Genomic DNA, 11,411 nt, shown 5'->3' on the forward strand with positions numbered 1-11,411 from the left:
ATTGTTTTCTCGTGACACTTTGGGCTTCATGTTCGTGGTAAAATTTGGTCGATATATTCAGTCTTTATTTGTGAAAAATTGCAAAATTTAGAGAAAATTTACAAAAAATAGCATTTTTCAGAATTTAAATGCATCTGCTTGTAAAACAGACGGTTATACCACCCAAAATAGTTACTAGTTCACATTTCCCATATGTCTACTTTAGATTGGCATCGTTTTTTGAACATTATTTTATTTTTCTTGGACGTTACAAGGCTTAGAACATAAACAGCAATTTCTCATATTCTTAAGAAAATTTCAAAAGCCTTTTTTTTAAGGTACCTGTTCAGTTCTGAAGTGGCTTTGAGGGGCCTATGTATTAGAAACCCCCATAAATCACCCCATTTTAAAAACTAGACCCCTCAAAGTATTCAAAACAGCATATAGAAAGTTTTTTAACCCTTCAGGCATTTCACAGGATTTAAAGCAAAGTGGAAATGAAATTTGCAAATTTCATTTTTTCTGCTGAATTTCAATTTATATTTTTTTTTTCTGTAACAGAGAAGGTTTTACCAGAGAAATACTACTAAATATGTATTGTCCAGATTCTGCAGTTTTTAGAAATGTCCTACATGTGGCCCTACTGCGCTCGTGGACTAAAACACAAGCCCCAGAAGCAAAGAAGCACCTAGTGCTTTTTGAGGCCTCTTTTTTATTAGAATATATTTTAGGCAGCATGCCAGGTTTGAAGAGGTGTTGAGGTATCAAAACAATGGAAACCCACCAGAAGTGACCCCATTTTGGAAATTACACCCCTCAAGGAATTCATTTATGGTTTTTGTTATCATTTTGACCGCACAGTTTTTTCACAGCACCTATTTGAATTGGGCTGTGAAATGAAAAAAATGATATTTTTCCAATAAGATGTCATTTTTGATCAAAATTTCTTATTTTCACAGGGAACAACATACCCCAATTTGTTGCCCAATTTGTCCTTAGTGCGGCAATACCCCATTTGTGGTGATAAACTGCCGTTTGGGCCCATTGGAGGGCTCAGAAGGAAAGGAGCGCTATGTGTTTGTTGGAGTCCAGATTTTGCTGGATTGGTTTTCGGGTGCCATGTCGCATTTGCAGAGCCCCAGAGGTATCAAAGCAATGGAAACCCACCAGAAGTGACCCTATTTTGGAAACTACACCCCTCAAGGAATTCATTTATGGTTTTTGTTATCATTTTGACAGCACAGTTTTTTCACAGCACCTATTTGAATTGGGCTGTGAAATGAAAAAAATGATATTTTTTCCAATAAGATGTCATTTTTTATAAAAATTTCTTATTTTCACAAGGAACAACATACCCCATTTTGTTGCCCAATTTGTCCTTAGTGCGGCAATACCCCATTTGTGGTGATAAACTGCCGTTTGGGCCCATAGGAGGGCTCAGAAGGAAAGGACCACCATTTGGCCTACTGGAGCTTTTCTGGTGCTGTCATGTATGCAGAAGCCCCTGAGGTACCAGTACAGTTGAAACCCCCGAGAAGTGACCCCATTTTAAAAACTACACTCTTAAGGCATTCATCTACGGGTGTAGTGAGCATTTTGACGCCACAGGTACTGTGTAAAAGATAATGCGCAGCAGATGGTGCAGAGTGAGATTTGCAATTTTATATATATATATGGCATGTCAGTGTCCGATATAATGTGCCCAGCATGCGCCACCGGAGATATACACCCCTTAAATTGTAATGTGGGTTCTCCTGGGTACGGCAATACCCTACATGTGGCTGTTATCAGCTGCCTGGGCACACAGCAGGGCTCAGAAGGGAAAGATGAGGGGGGTAAGCTGTGCGGAGTGCATCAGGGTAGATTAAAAATCAAGGGATGTATGATACATTTTAAAACAATCTTTTATACAGAGCCCTGGTTTTTCGGGACACGTGTCACATTGGTATATTGTGACTTTCCTTATCCCCCTCTTATAGCAGACTCTGCACCTCTTTTGACTCTTTCCCTTTCCACCGGTTTGGGGAACTTCTCCTGGAAAGTGTTGCCCTGGTACGATGTGTGTGGCCTCGCTTCCAGAAGTACTGGGTGCTTCCCCTTCCTGGTCCCTAAAGATTAGATCTTGAAATTCCAGGAAAGTTCCCCTCTGGCCTGCACATCGACGTAGCACGTACGCATTGTACAAAGCCATCTGTATGATGTGCCCGGCCAGCTTCTTATACCACACCGCATGGCGCTGTAGGGCTTCAGGACTTGATTTGACAAGTCCATCCCTCCCATGTACCTATTGTAGTCCAGGATGCAGTCTGGTTTGGGGGTGGCCTTTCCTTCATATATCCTAAATCTGTAGGTATACCCTGATGCACTCTCGCACAGCTTATACATCTTCACGCCATACCTTGCCCTCTTACCCGGCAGGTACTGGCGGAATTGAACCCTCCCTTTAAAATGTACCAGGGACTCCTCAATAGAAATACACTTCTCGGGGGTGTATGCTTGGGAAAACCGGGCACTGAAACGGTCTAATAGGGGTCTCCGTTTATACAAACGGTCAAAACTGGGGTCATCTCTGGGTTGGCACGGCTCATTATCAGTATAATGTAAGAAGCGAAGTATTGCCTCATTTATTTATTTTTTTAGGTTCCAGTTCAGTTCTGAAGTTGCTTTGAGGGGCCCATATATTAGAAACCCCTATCAAACACCCCATTTTAGAAACTAGACCCCTCAAAGTATTCACAACAGCATTTAGAAAGTTTATGAACCCTTTAGGTGTTTCACAGAAATTTAGAGCAAAGTAGAGGTGAAATTTACTTTTTTTTTTTTTTGTCAGAAAATCCTCTTTATTCCATTTTTTTTATAACACAAAAGGATTTATCAGAGAAACGCAACTTAACACGTATTGCCCAGATTCTGCAGTTTTGAGAAATATCCCACATGTGGCCCTAGTGCGGTAATGGACTGAAGCACCGGCCTCCGAAGCAAAGGAGCACCTAGTGGATTTTGAGCCCTCTTTTTTATTAGGCACCATGTCCGGTTTGAAGAGGTCTTGTGGTGCCAAAACATTGGAAACCCCCCAAAAGTGACCCCATTTTGGAAACTAGACCCCTTGAGGAATCCATTGTAGTTTTCTTGGGGTGCATGCGGCTTTTTGATCAGTTTTTATTCTATTTTTAGGTGGCATGGTGACTAAAAAACCGCAATTCTACTATTGTTTTTTTATTCTATTTTTTTTACAGCGTTCACCGTGCGCTATAAATGACATATTCACTTTATTCTGCGGGGCGATACGATTAAGGCGATACCAGATGTTTATAGTTTTTTTTTTATGTCTTATGGCGTTTGCACAATAAAATACGTTTTGTAAACAATCACTTTTTGTGTTACCTTATTCTAAGAGCCAGAACGTTTTTATTTTTCAATCAATAAAGCCGTGCGAGGACTTATTTTTTGCGTAACGAACTGTAGTTTCGATCAGCACCATTTTTCGGTACATGCGACTTTTTGATCTCTTTTTATTCCATTTTTTGGGAGGTGAAGTGACCAAACAATTGTGATTGTGGTTCGGTTTATTTTTTTTTTTTTTACGGCGTTCACCGTGCGGGATAAATAACAAAATAATTTTGTAGTTCAGGTCGTTACGGACGCGGCGATACCAATTATGTATAGTTTATTTGTTTGTTTATATATTTTTATTAATAATAAATGATTGATAAGGTAAAAAGGGGGATTTTTACTTTTAATACTTTTAAAACTTTTATTTTCTTATTTTTACACAACTTTTTTTGACTTTTTTTTGACTTTATTACTTTGTCCCACTAGGGGACTTGAGGGCAGTGTATTAGAACTGTCAGCTACTCACTGACAGCAAGCATAGTGGGTCCTGACGTTGTAACGACCCACTAGGCTTCCGTCTATGGCATAGCCGGACGCCATTGTTTGGTGTCCGGTTGCCATAGTCACCATCGCCGGCCGCTATCGTGTAGCAGACCGGCGATGGCGGATTAACCCCTAAGAAGCCGCGATCGCTATTGAACGCGGCTTCTGAGGGGTTAATCGGCGGGGGAGCTCCGCGATCGGTCCCGGCACATTGAGCAGTGATAGTCTGCTGTCGGAAACAGCAGCTATCACAGCTCATGAACGCGCCCCGCGCGAACGGCGCCGTGTTTACTCCATGACATACTATTATGTCATGGAGCGCGAACGATGCACTTACCATGACATAATAGTATGTCCTGGAGCGTTAAGGGGTTAAAAACCCAAAATAAAGTTAAAAAGTTACACATATTTGGTATCGCCGCGTCCATAACGACCCCGACTATAAAGCTATTACATTACTTAACCCGCACGGTGAACACCGTAAAAAAATTAAATAAAAAAACGACGGAAAAATTGCTGTTTTCTGTGAATCCTGACTTTAAAAAAATGTGATTAAAAAGTGATCAAAAAGTCGCATCTACTCCAAAATGGTACCAATAAAAACTACAAGTCTTCCCGCAAAAAAAAAGCCCTCATACAACTGCATCGGCGAAAAAATAGAAACGTTACGGCTCTTCAAATATGGAGACACAAAAACAAATAATTTTGAAAAAAAAGCGTTTTTACTGTGTAAAAGTAGTAAAACATACAAAAACTATACAAATTTGGTATCGTTGCAATCGTAACAACCCGCTGAATAAACTTATTGTGTTATTTATACCACACGGTAAACGGCGTTGATTTAAGACGCGAAAAAGAGTGGCGAAATTTCAGATTTTGTTCTATCTCCCCCCCAAAAAAAGTTAATAAAAGTTAATCAATAAATAATATGTATGTTTCACTGGTAATATGTACCTCAAAATGGTGCTATTAAAAAATACAACTTGTCCCGCAAAAAACAAGACCTTATACAGCTATGTCGACGCAAAAATAAAAAAGTTATAGCTCTTGGAATGCGACGATGGAAAAACATAAAAAATAGCTTGGTCATTAACGTCTAAAATAGGCTGGTCATTAAGGGGTTAAACAGTTAGTATATAAATGATTACACATTGTTCTAATTTTTTTAATTTTTTCACAAGTCAGGAAATATTATAACTTAGATTCTAATTTATAACATTTCCATGTGTTGGTCACTAGAGAGAGCAATTCCCAAAATTGCAGCATTGGCATGTGGTAAAGCAACCTCATTGCTTTATGCTGCAAAATTGGTGAAGACACACTGCTCTAGTGTGCTCACAGATTCCCCCCTCATTTATCCTGGCTAGTGCCAGGAGAAAGGAGGGGGTTGCATGTTCAAACCTCCTACACTGTGTGCCGCCATTTTTTGAGCGAATGCACAGTGTAGGAGGATTAGATACAGTGGTAATCACACAGTTTAGCAAACCGAACAATACCCCAATATATACTAGTGGTCCTAGTGACTAGATAACAAGCCCAGAAGAAGAAACAAGTCACGACCAGATAATTGGAAAAATACAAACAGTCTTTATTGAAGTTGATTTAGACACAGAGACAACATACAAACAATTAAATATATTAAAATACCATAAACCCTCGAACAGGAATGGAATCCGGACAAAAAATCAGAGCGACCCCCAGATAGTAAAATATGGTCACAATCAACTCCTATTTACAGCTAAAGTGCATAAGTATAAACTATTTAAGCAAGTGCTAGGCATAATACATTTGCACAGATGGACACGTATGCATAGTGTAAATAGTAAAAAATCTAGAATGCAGTCCTAAGTACATATAGCACACTGAGCAATGTACCTACACCTACATAGTAAAAGATGAATGGGAGATCCGGACCAGGAAGGGGGACCTCTGCTTGACCCGACGCGCGTTTCGCTGGTGCATCGTCAGGGGTTACATGTACTTAGGACTGCATTCTAGATTTTTTACTATTTACACTATGCATACGTGTCCATCTGTGCAAATGTATTATGCCTAACACTTGCTTAAATAGTTTATACTTATGCACTTTAGCTGTATATAGGAGTTGATTGTGACCATATTTTACTATCTGGGGGTCGCTCTGCTTTTTTGTTCGGATTCCATTCCTGTTCGAGGGTTTATGGTATTTTAATATATTTAATTGTTTGTATGTTGTCTCTGTCTCTAAATCAACTTCAATAAAGACTGTTTGTATTTTTCCAATTATCTGGTCGTGACTTGTTTCTTCTTCTGGGCTTGGTAATCACACAGTATAACACGAACATACACACATATCGCATACACAAACATAACTTACCTGCTCCTGCCGCTGCCTCCGCTCCCTGTCCTTGCTTCTGAACATATGGACGGAAGCCGCGACCGGAAGTAGTCATCTTACTGTCTGGTCGCGGCTTCCGGTCCACATGAAAATGGCGCCGGATGTCGCTCTGCCGAAGACTCTCCCGTTCGCATTCCCTAAGGGGATGTATGTGTCGTATTCCATCTCTGTATGTGTCGTTAATCGACACATACAGAGATGAAAAAAAAATGGCAGCCCCCATAGAGAAGTAAAAGAAAGAAAAAAGTAAAACACAAAAACACAAATAAATAAAATGTAATTTAATAACATACTAAAAGCAATAACATATAAAAAAAATTTTTTCATGACACCTTCCCTTTAAGCCATATGTTAATCCCAAGAACAGTACAAGTGAGATTCTTTTATTGGACTACAATATAGTGACCGATATATGAGTAGGGACCACGGAGTCGAGTATACTTTTTATTAGGGGTCTAATTATTGGGGATATATATTTATCAGTTTGACATGAAATTGTTCTTATAATTATACCATGTAAAGATTTTATTATGAATGTATACATACATACATACATACATATCAGTTGGGTTGGTGTGTTTTCACTGATTTAATTTGCTGTGTAGGTGTGATGGTCACGGGGATATGTATATTTTTCAAATATTTTCAAATTTTGCAGTCATGAGGGGTCAGGTCACACTAGGTGAGGTGTTTATCATGTTTCTTTATAGTACAGTATATATTTTTTTCTAATGCGGTATTTCACCTGGTCTAAATGTTTACTATACACTTACTAAACACATGTTTTATTATTTAACAATATTTAATTGTATTTTTATTTATGAACACTTATATATGTTTTATTGTGTGTCTACATCCAACACATCCAACATTTACTATTTATACACATATGGTCAGCTTGTATTAAGTTTATTTTATTTATACACATATTTTTTTTTTGGTGCACTGGCTTATGTTTCACTGGCAGTACAATTTTTGGAATGCTCACATATTGTAATGACGGGGGTAAGGAACAGACAAGTGAGCCCTAATCTACCCGCCACTCAGTCCCTGCCTACTTGCAACGACCCGCCCTAGGCAACGGGGGTACAACTGGGCAACAGTCCCTACGCTCAATAAGTGCACGACAGACAAACAGACAAGGGTACACAGAAGCAAGGGAAAAGGGGCAATTGCCCACGGCAACACCGTGAGCAACAAGAGAGGTGAACGAGCCGAGTCAAACCAGGAGTGTAAGAGGTACCAAACGCAGAGCAGGAGAGTAGTGAACAAGCCGAGTCAAACCAGGAGTGTACGAGGTACCAAACGCAGAGCAGGAGAGTAGTCAGTAAGCCAAGGTCAATATGAAGCAGGGTCAAATAGTTCAAGAAGCTGCAGCAGGGCCAGGAAACCAAACGAGAAGAATCACAAGCAAGGAGGAACAGGAAAGGCAGGTATAAATAGACAGAGGGCGGGAGCTAGCTCCGTCTGGCCAGGCTGTGATAGGCTCTCCCACTCCTAAGCCTGCCATCCTGAGTGGTGGAAGATGGAGTCAGTCTCACAGACATAGAAGCAGGTGCAGACTGATTACCTATGGGCGTAGATACAGAAGCTGTGCCTGGCAGATCCTTAACAGTACCCCCCCTTTTATGAGGGGCCACCGGACCCTTACTAGATGGACCTGGTTTATTGGGGAAACGAAGGTGGAACCTCCTGACCCCAGCATGAACATCCCGGGCGGGTACCCAAGTCATCTCCTCAGGCCCGTATCCTCTCCAATGGACTAGGTACTGGAGGGAGCCTTGGACCATCTTGCTGTCCACAATCTTGGCCACCTCGTATTCTACCCCCTCAGGGGTGAGAACGGGGACAGGAGGTTTCCTCGAGGGAGCCAAGGACGGGGAGCAGCGTTTAAGGAGGGAGGCATGAAACACGTCGTGTACTCGAAAAGATGGGGGCAACTCCAGTCGGAAGGAGACAGGATTGAGGACTTCAATGACCTTGTACGGCCCTATAAACCGGGGAGCAAACTTCTTGGACGGGACTTTAAGGCGCAAGTTCTTTGACGATAGCCACACCAGATCCCCGACCATAAACAAGGGGTTAGCAGAACGTCTTCTATCTGCCTGAGTTTTTTGTATGCTCTGGGACGCCTCTAGGTTCTTCTGAACCTGGGCCCAGACTGTGCACAGTTCCCGATGAACGACCTTTACCTCGGGATTGTTGGAACTACCAGGTGAAATGGAGGAGAACCGTGGATTAAACCCAAAATTACAGAAAAAGGGGGAGACCCCTGACGAGTTGCTGACCCGGTTATTAAGGGAAAATTCGGCGAGGGGAATGTATGAGACCCAATCATATTGACAGTCAGAGATAAAACACCTTAAATATTGTTCTAGAGACTGATTAGTCCTCTCAGTTTGGCCATTAGTTTCAGGATGGAAGGCAGAGGAGAAGGACAGATCAATCTCCAACTTTTTACAGAAGGCTCTCCAAAAGAAAGAAACAAATTGTACCCCTCTGTCAGAAACAATATTGACAGGGACCCCATGGAGACGCAGGATGTGTTTGACAAACAAGGTAGCTAACGTCTTAGCATTGGGTAGTTTCTTGAGGGGCACAAAGTGGCACATCTTACTGAAGCGGTCTACTACAACCCACACCACCGACTTGCCTTGAGATGGAGGCAAATCGGTGATAAAATCCATGGAGATATGGGTCCAAGGTCTCTGGGGAATGGGCAAAGAACGTAGTAAGCCCGCTGGTCGGGACCTGGGAGTCTTGGACCTAGCACAAACCTCACAAGCGGCGACGTAGGCCTTAAAGGGATCCTGTCATCACCATCTTACCTTTTAAAACGTCCTGACCCTGTAGTGCCCGCTGCTGTCCATAGTGCATTGATGTGTTCTTCTCTCCCTTCCTCTTCTTCTTGCCCGAAATATAGCCATTAAACGTTTTCCCGCCTTTTATGCTAATTCATTTTAGCTTTGTGACTCACGATCTTGACTCCGCCCACGTACTCTGCCTGTACAGCCCTAATTGCCGAACTCTCGGTTCACATCTCGCGCATGCGTGCCTCACCACCCTTCCCTGCTTCATTCATCCTGAAATATTTAACTGCGCATGCGCCGCGCGGGTACACACCCCCCTCGTCGGATTTTATCCATCATAATAAATGTTTTCCAGCAACGAAAGAGGACGCAGGACGCTGTACATCGTTTCCTTCCTGGACACAACATCAACCACAGTTTTTCAGGTATGTAAATCTAAGTCTTGAAGTTCATTTTTGTTCAAATGTTCATTCATGTTGATTTTCCCTGTGTAAATTCTATAGTATGCTTGCCTAGATGTGTATAGGCCTATATATTATGCATTGCTGGTTATGTAGTTATGTGTTGCATTGCATTCTTGGTTATGTAGTGATGTGTTGCATTGCATTCTTGGTTATGTAGTGATGTGTTGCATTGCATTCTTGGTTATGTAGTGATGGGTTGCATTGCATTGCTGGTTATGTAGTTATGTGTTGCATTGCATTCTTGGTTATGTAGTTATGTGTTGCATTGCATTCTTGGTTATGTAGTTATGTGTTGCATTGCATTCTTGGTTATGTAGTTATGTGTTGCATTGCATTCTTGGTTATGTAGTGATGTGTTGCATTGCATTGCTGGTTATGTAGTTATGTATTGCATTGCATTCTTGGTTATGTAGTTATGTGTTGCATTGCATTCTTGGTTATGTAGTGATGTGTTGCATTGCATTGCTGGTTATGTAGTTATGTGTTGCATTGCATTCTTGGTTATGTAGTGATGTGTTGCATTGCATTCTTGGTTATGTAGTTATGTGTTGCATTGCATTGCTGGTTATGTAGTTATGTGTTGCATTGCATTCTTGGTTATGTAGTGATGTGTTGCATTGCATTCTTGGTTATGTAGTTATGTCATGTACTGAAATGTTACATTGTGTCCCTTTTTCCAGCTTGGATTCTGCTTACTTGAAGGACAGCAAATCACATTTTCTATCTTAGTTTGAAACTTACAAAAGATAAAAAATAGGTAAGTACTAGTTTTAAAAAAATTTGAGGCTACATTACAACGTTGGAAAACTTATCAAACATTTTTACATTTTTATATTAATTTTGTACACTAGGCAATCAATAAATCTTAGGACGTACATTCGTTCATGTGTTGTGGCCTTGGTAAGTATATTCTAAACAATTTTGAAGGCAATACTGAAACAGATAACATCGTACATGTCAACCAATCAACTTACCAAGGTAAAAACGTTAACTTATTTTTCTTAAACGTTGGTAAGTGTCTTTCTTACAACTAACCGTTTGGGGCCTCATGCACACGACCGTGCTCGTAATTACGAATCGTAATTACCAGCACGGCCGGGCACGGGCGGCCACGGGCAGCTGGACGCTTTTCCGAGCCGTGCTGCCATTATAAAGTATAGCAGCACGGCCCGTAAAATTAAAAAATAGAACATGTTCTATTTTTTTAACTGCACGGGCACCTTCCCGTGAGAAAACGGGAAGGTACCCGTGACTAACAGAAGTCTATGGGCCTGTTATTGCGGGTCGGAATTACGACCCGCAATAACGGGTGTTTTTACGGTCGTGTGCATGCGGCTTAATTTGATGCTTTTTTTTTTCAATAGATTTCTGTCAATTTATTTTTTGGGGCGATTACAGATAAATACAATGCCTTCATGCGTTATTAGCAATTGCCTGAGTAAGACAGGCAGAAAGGATCAAAGCATAGCTATCCGCTTGCATTCCTTTCCAAAGGATCCACAACGCATACAACAATGGCTAAATCAAACTGGTCAGAATTTTAAAGACATCAACAAAATGATACAAACAATAATTGAAGATAAGTGCCAAAAATTCCGCATGTGCTCACTACATTTCAGCCAAGATTGTTATAAGGAAACCAAACATTGCCAAACACTCCGTCAAGATGCACTGCCTACCATTTTCCAACAAATTCCAGAGGGTAAGTGTTACATAGAAGAGACCCTGAAGAAGGACAGAAAGAAGAAAAAAATGAAGAGACCATTTGATCATGCCGTTGCTGGTACCTCGACCAGTGAAGATCTTGCCTTGGACGATTTTTGCAAAGAAAGTCTCTGAGTGTCATCCAAAGCAGTGTTCTGTGTCTACTCAAACAGATTACACCCTATTAAATGCGATGATTTT

General features: G+C 41.0%; 1 long non-coding RNA gene across 1 annotated transcript; it reads left to right on the forward strand.

The window, feature by feature from the left end:
- Positions 1–9,394: 9,394 nt before the first annotated feature.
- Positions 9,395–11,051, forward strand: LOC142741527 (uncharacterized). Its single transcript, XR_012881173.1, has 4 exons — positions 9,395–9,467; positions 10,187–10,263; positions 10,358–10,406; positions 10,905–11,051. It is a non-coding gene; the product is annotated as an uncharacterized LOC142741527 (long non-coding RNA).
- Positions 11,052–11,411: the final 360 nt, after the last annotated feature.

Source organism: Rhinoderma darwinii, chromosome 2 (assembly GCF_050947455.1).
Source record: "Rhinoderma darwinii isolate aRhiDar2 chromosome 2, aRhiDar2.hap1, whole genome shotgun sequence".
Classification (NCBI taxonomy): Eukaryota; Metazoa; Chordata; class Amphibia; order Anura; family Rhinodermatidae; genus Rhinoderma; species Rhinoderma darwinii.